Here is a 12,559-nt window from a genome sequence, read left to right as displayed (position 1 = left end):
TAACTTTAAGTGTAGGAGATTAATTGCCTTCACCTGTTGGGTGAAGAGATTAGTTTGATCCACTATCCACTATGGATCAAGTTTGTAGAAAAAAATAGCTAAAAAAATAAAACAGCTATCACAATGAGCTCCTATAATATTGTATGTAAATAGAGATTTTTTGAGGGCCCATTCCCTTTACACATGATGAGTTACAAGAGCAGTCTATTTTTATTTTGGAATCCTCCCTACAATGAAAGAGGGAACTTACAAAACTAGTTTTCTATTTGTCCTTAATGCAAAGTCCACGTGTAAAAAAAAAAAAAAAAAAAAATAGCAATATATCAATAAAATTATCTATTATTTTATTTTACCACATTTTTTTATGGCGTTTATAATCGAGCTGCTGGCTGTCAGAGAGATGAGAATCTGGAACAGAAGACAGTAGTAGTTTGCAAACTCTTCTCTTTACTCTGGTCCAGGCTATGTAGAGCTCAATAGGGCAGATTAATCCAAAGTGTCATAAGGTAAGTCAGAGTGAAGAAGACATCCTTAAGCTGCACAAGATTCATATAAAAGTGTGATGCTAGAGGATGATAGTTTAAGATGGTCAAGTCTTAATTTGAACATCCTATTAGTTGGCTTACTTTACAGCTAGAGATGAGCGAGCACTAAAATGCTCGAGTGCTCGTTATTCGAGACGAACTTTTCCCGATGCTCGAGTGCTCGTCTCGATTAACGAGCCCCATTGAAGTCAATGGGAGACTCGAGCATTTTTCACTGAAAGAACAGATTGAAAGAAGAACACTAAAGAACACATTGCAGATGTTTTCACTGAAAAAACACGTTGAAAGAACACAGTGAAGAACACATTGCAGATGTTTCCATACATCTGCAATGTGTTCTTCACACATTGTTCTTTACATACTAGTGTGAAGAACACCCTTGGTGCGCGTCCCTTCCGATAAGTTAACAGATGTTCGGAACATCGGCAATCTGTTCTTTCTGTGCTGTTGGTGCTGCTCCAGCCCCGCTCCGCTCCAGCTTCCGCTTCAGCCCAGCTCCACCTGCTCCACTCCGTGATGCCCGCTCCTCCATGCCCTCTCCGATCCCCCATGCCCGGTCCAGCCCCGCTCCAATGCCTGCTCCAGCCCCGCTCCAATGCCTGCTCTGATGCCTGCTCCAATGCTCCGATGCCCTGCTCCGATGCCTGCTCCGATGCCTGCTCCAGCCCCGCTCCAATACCCGCTCCAGCCCCGCTCCGATTCCCCGCTCCAGCGCCGCTCCAATGCCCGCTCCAGCGCCGCTCCAATGCCCGCTCCAGCCTCGCTCCGTTGCCCGCTCCAGCCCCGCTCCGTTGCCCGCTCCAGCCCCGCTCCGTTGCCCGCTCCAGCCCCGCTCCGATGCCCGCTCCAGCCCCGCTCCGATGCCCGCTCCAGCCCCGCTCCAATGCCCGCTCCAGCCAGGCTCTGATGCCCGCTCCAGTCCGGCTCTGATGCCCGCTCCAGTCCGGCTCTGATGCCCGCTCCAGTCCGGCTCCGATGCCCGCTCCAGCCCGGCTATGATGCCCGCTCCAGCCCGGCTCCGATGCCCGCTCCAGCCTGGCTCCATTGCCCGCTCCAACCCCGCTCCGATGCCCGCTCCAGCCCGGCTCCATTGCCTGCTCCAGCCCCGCTCCGATGCCCGCTCCAGCCCTACTCCGATGCCCGCTCCAGCCCCGCTCCGATGCCCGCTCCAGCCCTGCTCCGATGCCCGCTCCAGCCCGGCTCCGATGCCAGCTCCAGCCCAGCTCCGATGCCCGCTCCAGCCCGGCTCCATTGCCCGCTCCAACCCCGCTCCGATGCCCGCTCCAGCCCGGCTCCATTGCCCTCTCCAGCCCCGCTCTGATGCCCGCTCCAACCCCGCTCTGATGCCCGCTCCAGCCTCGCTCTGATGCCCGCTCCAGCCCCGCTCCGATGCCCGCTCCAGCCCGGTTCCGATGCCCGCTCCAGCCCAGCTCTGATGCCCGCTCCAGCCCGGCTCCATTGCCCGCTCCAGCCCCGCTCCGATGCCCGCTCCAGATTGGCTCCATTGCCCGCTCCAGCCCCGCTCTGATGCCCGCTCCAGCCCCACTCCGATGCCCGCTCCAACCCCGCTCCGATGCCCGCTCCAGCCCCGCTCCGATGCCCGCTCCAGCCCCGCTCCAGCCCCGCTCCGATGCTAGCTCCAGCCCCGCTCTGATGCCCGCTCCAGCCCCGCTCCGTTGCCTGCTCCAGCCCCGCTCCAGCCCCGCTCCGATGCCAGCTCCAGCCCGGCTCCGATGCCCGCTCCAGCCCGGCTGCAGCCCCGCTCCGATGCCAGCTCCAGCCCCGCTCCGATGCCCGCTCCAGCCCCGCTCCGTTGCCTGCTCCAGCCCCGCTCCATGATGCCCTCATACCTGCTTGGTGATGCCCGCTCCGCTCCTCCATGCCCGATCCAGCCCCGCTCCACTTCAACCTCCGCTCCTGCATGCCTGATCCAGCGTCGTCGCTCGTGTCTTCGGCTAAGTTAGCAGATGTTCCGAACATCTGCAATCTGTTCTTCACTGTGTTCTTCACTGTGTTCTTCACTTAAATGATACTGTGTTCACTGTTTTCATTGTATTTATTCTATTCTTCACTGTTCTTCACTGTCTTTTCTTAATTAAATGCTCGATCTCGAGCAGGGGAAATACTTGTCCGAGCAACGAGCCGTTCCGAGTACTCTAATACTCGAACGAGTATACTCGCTCATCTCTATTTACAGCAGAAAACTGGGAGAAAATTCTGTTAGGATAGCATTATTTTTTGGCACAATGACATGTGCTGTGCGTGAAGCTGTGCCGATTTTCATACACCACACCCTTTGTCATAGGTAGCCCTGCATGAAAACTATTTAAAAGCCTTGATAAATGTGGCATGGATAGGGATATTGGTACAGATTATGACGGAATTCTGTCAAAAACAGATTAATATTTCTGCCCCAATAAGTGCTATGTTGTGTATGGAGGCAATGACTGTTGTCACTGTGGATGGCTATTAACCCCTTACCGATGTGTGCTGTATTAATGTGTTACATGTCGTCAGTGGGTATATGGAGAGGGCTCATGGGCAGAGTCCTCTCCATACAAGGTATGATCAAAAGGCTGAATAGTCCTCAAAATAGTAGCAATGAAAATGTCTCATCTCATTTCGCAAAAAAAATAAATGTCACACAGTTCTATACATCCAAGTATGATAAAATGAAGATTTTTTTAGTACAGAAGATTTTAATTATTTTAAATGTATTAAAATACAATAAAACCAGTATAAATTTAGTATCCCCGTGATCTTACTGACGCTAATAACAACATGATATTTGGGGCACACAGTGAAAGCCATAAAAACCAAGCTAACAAGAAAATGGTGCAAATGTTTTTTCACCAATTTCACTGCATTTGGAATTTTTTCCCATTTAAGTACACAGCATGGAATATTAAATACCATCACTGTTAAGTGTAATTTGTAATGCAGAAAACAAGACCCACATTACATGGAAAAATAAAATAGTTATAGTATTTTTGAAAGTGGGGAGTGAAAAATGGAAATGCAAAAAGTGCCTGTTTGGAAGTCCTAATTTTTAAATGTTACAGATTTGATATTTTATGTGAGTAAGGCTTCATTCACACGCGATATGCCTGCTGTGTGCTGGAGAGGAGGAGGAGGTGTCCCCTTCTCCCTCCATAGGAAGCAGCGGCATACGGCCGCACACTGGGGAAAAGATAGAGCATGCTCTGTCTTTTCCTGGTGTACGGCACGAAATGCCGTACTGCCGACGAGCAGCCATTGCCATCTATGGGGACATATATTCGGCTGCAAATTTGTGGCCACATGTACATCCCCCCACACGGCCGTCTAAATGTACCCTAGCATAAAATATTGTGAAAATTGCTGTTCATGAAAGATATCCAACAATCTGTCTGAGCTAAAGTTTTTTTGCAAAGATGAAATGTCAAAAATTCACACCTGAAGACACCATTACATCTAAAGTTGGTCTTACATATGAGTAACACAGGGAACCGAATACATATGCAACATACTTCTATCAGATAAAATATCAATAAAATACATTTAAGTTTGTGACTCTAAATATTATAAAATAAGGTATGAATACTTTTCCAACACACTGTATTAGGTAAGAAATATATGCATATACAAGTAACAAAAGAATATTAAAAAAAATAAACTATTGTCCAAGGAAACCGCAAAGCATATTTTGTTTTTCAAATTTAAAGCTTAAAAAAATATGTTTTTGTATTTTTTTCAATGACTATTCCTCAATTTATATAAAATACACAGACACGATTTTGAATTACAGTAAGCGCAAATAAACAGCTATATGTATCATAAAAATGCAGTAAACATTCTTTCCTTTGCAGTCCAGGAATTAATAAAGTGCGAGCTGCTAAACCACAATACAGACACATTTGGTCATTAAGGTATTACATAACTTACAAAAAAGGAAATCTATCTAAACTGAAACACATTTAAGCCACAAACTATAGACATATTGCCCAAAAACTGAGTGTACAGTCAGTTGTTACTGTGTTAAATGAAAATATCTCCCCATATATCAACACTATTATATTCATTTGTAGTTCACTGCTGTGAAAATCCCTAATCCCTAGTGTGTTTCTAATCCTGTATTTTATTTTATCCCAAATACTCTTAACTATGAGCTCTATATTTCTCAGTATCATACTCTGCATCTAATGAAAATGAGTTCGACCTCACAGAAAAATTATTGGTTTATAATTGCAGCTCTGTATAGAATGCAGGGGATGTTTTCCAAACATTTCATTTAAGCAGATATTTGACATGAATTTAATGATTAGCTATTGTAGGCCCATTGTGAAATTGTAACAATTTGAGTTTGGGCTACTCCTAGGTTATCTAAGTGACAGCTAGTGTTAGTAGAAGGGGACGCTGGTACGTGGCACCAAGGAAACAGGTACATAATGTGGTCTGACAATAGCCTGAGGACTGGACAGGGGATATCGGTACAGAGTCGGTCTCAAGACTCTGGTCAGAACAAATGACAAGATTTAGTCTCCTGGTCTCTCCTTTAGTCTCCTAAAACAGCTGGACAGAGACCAGAGTCAGGTATCAAGGGATTAGTCAGTGCACACAACAAAAATGCTACAATTTTTTGCTCCAAGAGTTGTAGGTAGTATAAAAGGAAAAAAACTCATGCTACAGCAGGAAATTCTTGGGCTAGGACCCTTAGTGGTAAATATGCATTATATAGCCTATAAAGGCAAGAGATTGGCTGTGAGCCTTAAAAACATTTCTTTTGATCTGTCAAGTACTGATACACTTTAGACTAATAACAAAAACCCATCACCTACTTTGGGGGAAAGAAGGCAGAGGCTAATGCAGCAATTCATCCCTCTTTCCTCCACTTTTCATTTATGATGATGATAAAGTGAGGCCTAGCCTGCACTCTATATACAACAGCAGAGAAAAGGAGAGTTTGTAACACAAATTCATTAGTTAAAATACAATATTTTATTAGATATGCCTTAAAATATATATAGAAAAAACTATACTAACCAAACTATCGCTGCAGCTTAAGGAGGTGGCCAACACCAGGGAGACCTGCAGAGAGAGGTGCTACCACCACCCGCTGACTTTTTATACCCCAGAATGACCCACACAACTGTGGGCATATAATATTTATTTACTGCATCCACTCAATTTCTTACCCTCTGAAGAATCCGATGCTAGGAAGAAGCGCGTCAGGGTGGAGGAGTGCGGGGTGTGAATAGGTGTCAGTACTGGGTACTGCCCTTGTAAGGGCGGGAGTCACATAAAGAAGGGGAATAGGGACAGCTAACCTGACCCATGGAAGGATGAATTGGACTTTCATCTGCTGTATACCCGTATCCCTGTGAGTAACAAACCGACTACCAACCCATCTGCACATACGGTCGCCAGGAGTGGTAAGACGCAAACTTTTCTACTATATATCAGTGTGGATATCGTTGCTCCTGTTTGACATACATACTGTCGCCAGGAGGGGTAGGACGCAACCCTATCTACTGTACTCCATGGTGGTTAGCGTTACTCCTGTTTGACATTGAGCTTAATATTGTTTAGTTGTGGGGCGATTGCGTGGCCAAGACCCGGGTTTTTTATATATATATATTTTAAGGCATATCTAATAAAATAGTGTATTTTAACTAATGAATTTGTGTTGCAAACTCTCCTTTTCTCTGCTGTTGTACATATTGACTAAATGAGAGTATAAAGGGTGAGTGTGACCCATGGAGGTGGCCACTAGGTGGCATTATCCAATATTGCTGTTTACACTAGCCTGCACTCTAGTCAGTTTTGCAATAGTCAAGTGAGTGTCCAGCCTTTATCCAAATTAAGATACTTTTGCATAATGTGAATCCTGCTAAGCCCTCTCCATTCATGGCAGGAGGTAGACTGTAAATAAGGGTAGTAGACAATAGTACAGTAGTTTTCAGTGTTAAAAAATGAATGTAAAAAAAATAAAACGTAAAAGTCATAAACACATTAGGTAGCTCCATGTCCCAAAATGCCTGTTCTATCAAAATTTTAAAACTATTATTCCCAGCTGTGAACACCGTAATGGCAAATGTCTGAATCGCCACTTTTTCCATCCATGAACATTTGAATTAAAAATGATCAAACAGTCATATAGGTCCAAAATGGATATAAATGAAAATGCCAGAATTTACAGCAAAAAATGACAGATTACATTGGTCCAATTACCAAGTATGAAAAGTTATTGGCCTCAGAATTTGGCAAAATGGCAATTTTTTTGTACAAAAGATTTTATTTTTTTTAAATCTATTGAAACCTAATAATACTTATATAAATTTGGTATCCTTGTGATCATTCTAACCCAAAGAATAAAAGGGAAACAGAGCCCACATAAAAACACTGCAAATGTGCTTTTTGTCAATTTCACCACTCTTCAATTTCACCAAATTTTTTCCAGCTTTCCAGTACATTGCATGGAATATTAAATGTTGCCACTAAAAAGTTGTCCTACAGATAACAAGCCCATCTACATCTCTGTTAACGGAAAAATAACTGTAATGGTTAATGAAGTTTTAGGTTTACATTTTGATGTTTGCAGGTGATGGAGTTTTATTTCTCTTTTAGTAATTCTTTTGAGGTGAAGTAATCAACCATTGTTAACGTTACATAAAAAAATGACTATATTCAAAATATTATTCCAAAAAGTAACATTTCCACATCACATATCAACCAACATTTTTATCTAAGCTTAAATAAGTGTGCCTAGTTTATAAAATTCAAACTTACTTGTCACATCTTCTGAACTGAACTACTTATTGTCAGATACCATTGGTTGTTTGTCAATACAATGACTTTTCTTCAAGCATATCTTGGTGTTGCCAACTTAAACTCTCGGAGGATACAATTTAATCAGTGAAAAATAAATATAATCATTCCTTCAGCTAATTAATGCCTTCGCTTTGTAATTATTCAATGTTAGAAGCCTCCATATAATTATTTCCAAGAATGTTGTTTTCTGTTTGGAGCAGTTTGTCAACTAAACCCTTCTGGTTATAACTTTGGTCCCTCATGAATACCAATCTCTCTAATTACATTCATTTCATACTACAAACTAGAATGAAAAATGTGTTTGCTCTTTCATTTTAGGAGGTTTCCAATGAATGTTTCCTCAGCTGAATAAAGCATCTTCCCAATGAAACACTGTCATAAATTATATTAATAGAAAATATCTTGTTAAATATTTCTCATTTTCAGAAGTTGAAAATGTATTAGTGAATATGCGTTGTTGCATGGCTCATTATAAGGTGGTTATTACAAATTAATAAGGGGAAACAGCAATTACAAGTAAAATGGTTGTAATGTCACCCAGCTGTCCAATGTCACACAATGTGACTCTTCCCTTGGAAGACAGTAATAAAATGTTATACATATAAAAGAAAAACATAAGAAACACACAAAAGCATTGGGACAGACCTCTCAATTATTGGCATTTCTTTTATTTCCTTATCCACAGTTGTTTACTACTCACAATAATGGGATATTTGCCTTGTAAGTGAAGGTTCAGCATGACCTTAAATGAACCTAATGAATCTAAAATGCACTTTTTGTTTTTCGTATGAATCTTTTGATTGTTTTTCAGGGGTACAGAAGGGAAGATAGGGGTGGGGACACAAGTTTATCATTACATTGCAACATTATGACAAATCTGAGTACAAAGCATATTACTCTCTGTCTTTATATTGAATTGGCAATTAACAATTTTTCAATGTATCCCTTTTGGGTGGGGGAGGTGGGATATAGTAGAGTAGGGTAAACAGGTATGGCTGGGTAGGGTGTAAAGTGCTTCAGGGTGGAGAAGGGGTGAGGGAAGGTATATAGCAGTATTATGTCTTATTCAGTTGATAAAATTTTAAAGGGCTGAATGGTGGTAAGGAGAGGGGAGGGAGGGGGTAGAACTCATTGTGTCCTTTTGAGCATTGTCTACATGTATCTGAATATACTATTAAAATAACACTGTTATAAAACACTTCTGAACAGAACAAATAAGAACAGAACTATTGTGTTGGCATGTCAGTCAGGATGGTTAAGTACTATCATTCAATCTGGCTACAACATTACATAATGTTGTGAATATAAGGTCTCACAGTATCGTCTATGTCCCTACTATTTCTTGGTGGATATTATTAGCCTCTCTTGGTATGTGTGATTATGATAACTAAATAACTAATAGACCCCTGCAGATTCTAATTGGCTTGTGAGATGACTATAATCCTATTATTTTTATGTTGTTGCTGTCTCAGTTGCTTAAATCAAGTTATGTGGTCTCCCGGTGGGAAACCCAGGGCGCCCTCAGATCCTTGAATCTATTATGTTTCCTAACTTCCCAACTAGCAAGTTCTTCCATTCTATGTATATGGTCAACTTTATCGTACCACTCAGCAATGGAGGGTGGCTCCTTCTGTAGCCACTTGGGTGGTTCTAGCAGTTTTGCTGCCTGTACTGGTTGTGTTACTAGGACATGTTTTGCAGGTCTCCAGGTTTTGTGCTGAAGCCAGAGAAGCCTGATATTGCTTTCTCTATTTGAGTCAAATAGGGTTTGACTAATGGGCAGTGCCATATATATGGCCTAATGTGACCTAGAAAAATTAGTTTTAATTGCAGAGTCGCTTAAGTTAATGTTAAGGTTATTCTCCCAGTGAACTATGTATGACGGCTTAGTAGTGGTATTTCCCTAAAGCAGACAAGCGTACAGAGCAAAAATTATTCCCTTTTGAAGGGTATTGTTTTTGAGCCATTTTTCTAACCATGTTGGATTTTTAAGTAGTTTGTAGTGTCATTTGTGGGGATTGTTGGCATGGCTGCGGTTGCTAAATAGGATATTGTATTCCAACTATCTGAGATAGTTGGTTGTTTTGGGTTAATGTATTGTGGCAGCAAATCAATTGGCATGAATGGCGATGGATCATTAATCAAGGGCCTGTCTCCCCTTACAGAATGTAGGGTGGTAAGTATGCCTTTAATTAGTATAGTTTTGCAGTTACCTTGGGCGTCTATCAACCAAAGATCGGCTTTATTATGTTTTGTTAAGGTGGCATTGTCCTGTTCTGTGCCCAGTTGACCCCATGTTTGGTTATTGTTCTGCAGCCATCTCTTGAGCTGTATGGTTTTAAAGTAAGTTAGTGAATCTGGATTAATCCCCCATCTGTGCTTAATCTGTTTTTCGTAGGCTATTCTGGCTCTTTTTCCTGCCCATAAGAATTTTATGAAGATTGAACGTACATTTTTGAAAAATGTTGCTGGGATGAAGATAGGAACCGTTTGTAGCATATATAATAGTTTTGGCATAATAAAAGTCTTAATCCACGAGACATATGGTAAGGCCAGTGATTGAAGCTGGGTAGTAATCCGAACTAAGAGTGGTACATATTTTTTTTATAGGGATGCAGTGGGTTTGGGGTGAGTTGGATCATGAGATATGTAAGCACATTCATCCGCCATTTAAAGGGAGTGGAATTTATTTGTGGCTTTTGAATAACATTAATTAATGGCATTAATGGAATTAATGGGATCTGCTTAGGCCGTGCACATGTTCACTGTGCTCTTTGATGGCGCCCTGGTTGTCTTCTTAGTTTTCCCCCGTGTGGCCTATGGCAGAAATTTTGGACCTTATAGCCGATAGCTAAGACTGGAGAGAGGGCTTGCAACAGTATCTTTTTAGAAGATGCTTTGGACAGAGAGTTCTCTGTTGCTGCTCTGTCTGTAGCTGGAGCAGACTATCCATGTCTGACTCATCTGGCACGTCTGAGTTATCTTTGCTAGACAGGCTGGCGAGGTATGAGGCTGCTTTTTTAGGTATTTTTCTAAGCCACCTTGGCTCTTTTTGATTCTGGGTGTCTCAGGTGGCTCAGTGGAGCCGTCTCTACTGTTCTTACCCATGTTTAGGCTGTTTGAGTGCCGCTATGCAATTAGATGCTTGCCCATGCTACAAGAGCTCAGTGAGAGACGTCTGCCAATGAAGCATGGTCCGGCTCCGTCCCCCCGAAAATGCACCTTTATAGGTGAACTTTCTCTAAGCTTTTGATTTGTTATGAATACACATGGCCAACTATTCAATATTTTATCACTTTTGCACAACTTGTTTCCCCTAACAAGGAGAAGAATAACAGGGAAATTCACAACAGGGGTTTGTTCTGTGAAAATTTCCTGGCTCAATTAGAATTGGTATTTAAACAGTATTTCTCATTATGCTGTTAACATTTTTATATCAAGATATCAAGATGACAGCAAATCATCAAATGATCAACTGTACACTACAATTGCAAAGCTTCAATCAGGATCTAGAGGTGGCCACTGAGCGTAGAGTCTTACAGAGTGCCATTAGCAACAGAGATATAAAGACTGAAAGACAGAAATGAATATAGGTGACTGTCCTTTAACCACAGCCCACACTGGACTGCTTCATTGTGAATAATGCCCTGGGCAACCGGATGACTTATGCCACACAACTCCAGGCAAATTTGAGGGCGGTGAGATACAACCAAGTCTATGAAGTATATGAAGCCCTTTACATCAGCATGGTGTGCTTGCTGGACAACCTGCATAGATACCTGACCACACCACCGGGCACATGTGTCATTGTCTTGCATGAACCAGGGATCATCTACGCTGGACCAGACACTAGTAGCCTTAAAGCTATTCCTTGCTAAAAGTTGATTCACATGGAGTAAATGTTGGTTACCAACCACGTTGGAGACATCAAGGAAAGCACTATTTATCTACACCTCAAAGGGAGTGACCTGCCATTTTTCGGACTGGAATCCCATTGAAAAGCTATGGGGTCAGCTGAGCTGCCAAGAGGAAATGGTACTGGGAAGAAGAAATAGATAAAAACTCTACATCTAGCCCAGTTCTAGATATCTGAACTGGGCTCCTGAGAGTGTGTGTTTGTACCAACTTAGCTGAAGGAAATGAAAGTATATTGAAGGTGAGCTACTGGGAAGATGAGATGAGGGTTTTAAAAAAAAATCTTTTGAATAAAGCAATGAATTTCAATGCCAGATTGATGCCTTCATCAGGCAAACAAGCAAATCCACAACTCAATTGTTGAGCCTAAATCTGTTGTAGTATGGCAAGCGACGCCATGTAAAACCATAAGTTGGGCAGCAGAGTTTAGTCATACACTCCAAAATATTTTAAAACTTTTTAGCTACAAGAATGAGAATGAGGTGTTTTCTGTATACCTTCATCTCACCCTTGTCCATTGTCCATTTAAAAACCAAACAACAGAGATAGTGTACCACTTCTTCATTGTAGTGCTCAGTCACAGCAGTCAGATCCTGAAGGATGAAATACCCTAGCATGAAGAGCAGTATCCCCTGAATCACAATGAATTAATCAATAATCAAGTAGCATATGTGGAAAGCTCATTTTAATCTAAACTTTAACATGTTAACAATTTTTTTTAGGCAAAGTGGTACAGAGACAACTAAATATGATTTATAACAATGAAATTTGACTAGGACTGACTGACATTTGATTCTGACACCCAACAATAATTTTTTTTTTTTAAAGTTCTCACCACTTCTTATCAAATTGTCTTATCAAATATTATTTTATAATGAATGACACAGCAACAGGACAATTCCATTGACTATGATATTTGACTCTAATATAGTCAAGGCATTGGAGTCAGGTATTAGATGCAGGAGACAGTCATTGCACTCATGGTTACACTATTCTCTACATGGTTTCTTCACAAATGGTGTAAAGTACAAATAAATTATAAAAAAAGATTTTCATTTCCATAAAGTTGTCTAACTGTGTTGCAGCAATATGTCATCATTATCTGTATGGTGAGAATCCATAAAAACACGTATTGGGCACTTGTACTCCTGTGACGTCTTTCGTGTTGTGCCGGTCAGACTATTTTTTCTTTGCATATACCATACGGCTATGGATGGATTTTTTCCGTGCACCAGAAGACTCCAAGTGTGTGTACAGCCGACAACGATCTGAAGGTTGGGTGAGCCGGC

The 12,559-nt window shown here is 41.7% G+C and overlaps 1 protein-coding gene across 2 annotated transcripts in view; it reads right to left on the bottom strand.

The window, feature by feature from the left end:
• GRID2 (glutamate ionotropic receptor delta type subunit 2) overlaps window positions 1-12,559 on the bottom strand; it is a 716,446-nt gene that overhangs the window by 134,224 nt on the left and 569,663 nt on the right. The gene's annotated exons all lie outside the window — the stretch shown is intronic.

This window comes from Engystomops pustulosus, chromosome 1 (genome assembly GCF_040894005.1).
Source record: "Engystomops pustulosus chromosome 1, aEngPut4.maternal, whole genome shotgun sequence".
In the NCBI taxonomy this organism is placed as follows: domain Eukaryota; kingdom Metazoa; phylum Chordata; class Amphibia; order Anura; family Leptodactylidae; genus Engystomops; species Engystomops pustulosus.
Note: the sequence above shows the minus strand (reverse complement) of the source record. Positions and strands in the feature narration are given on the sequence as shown.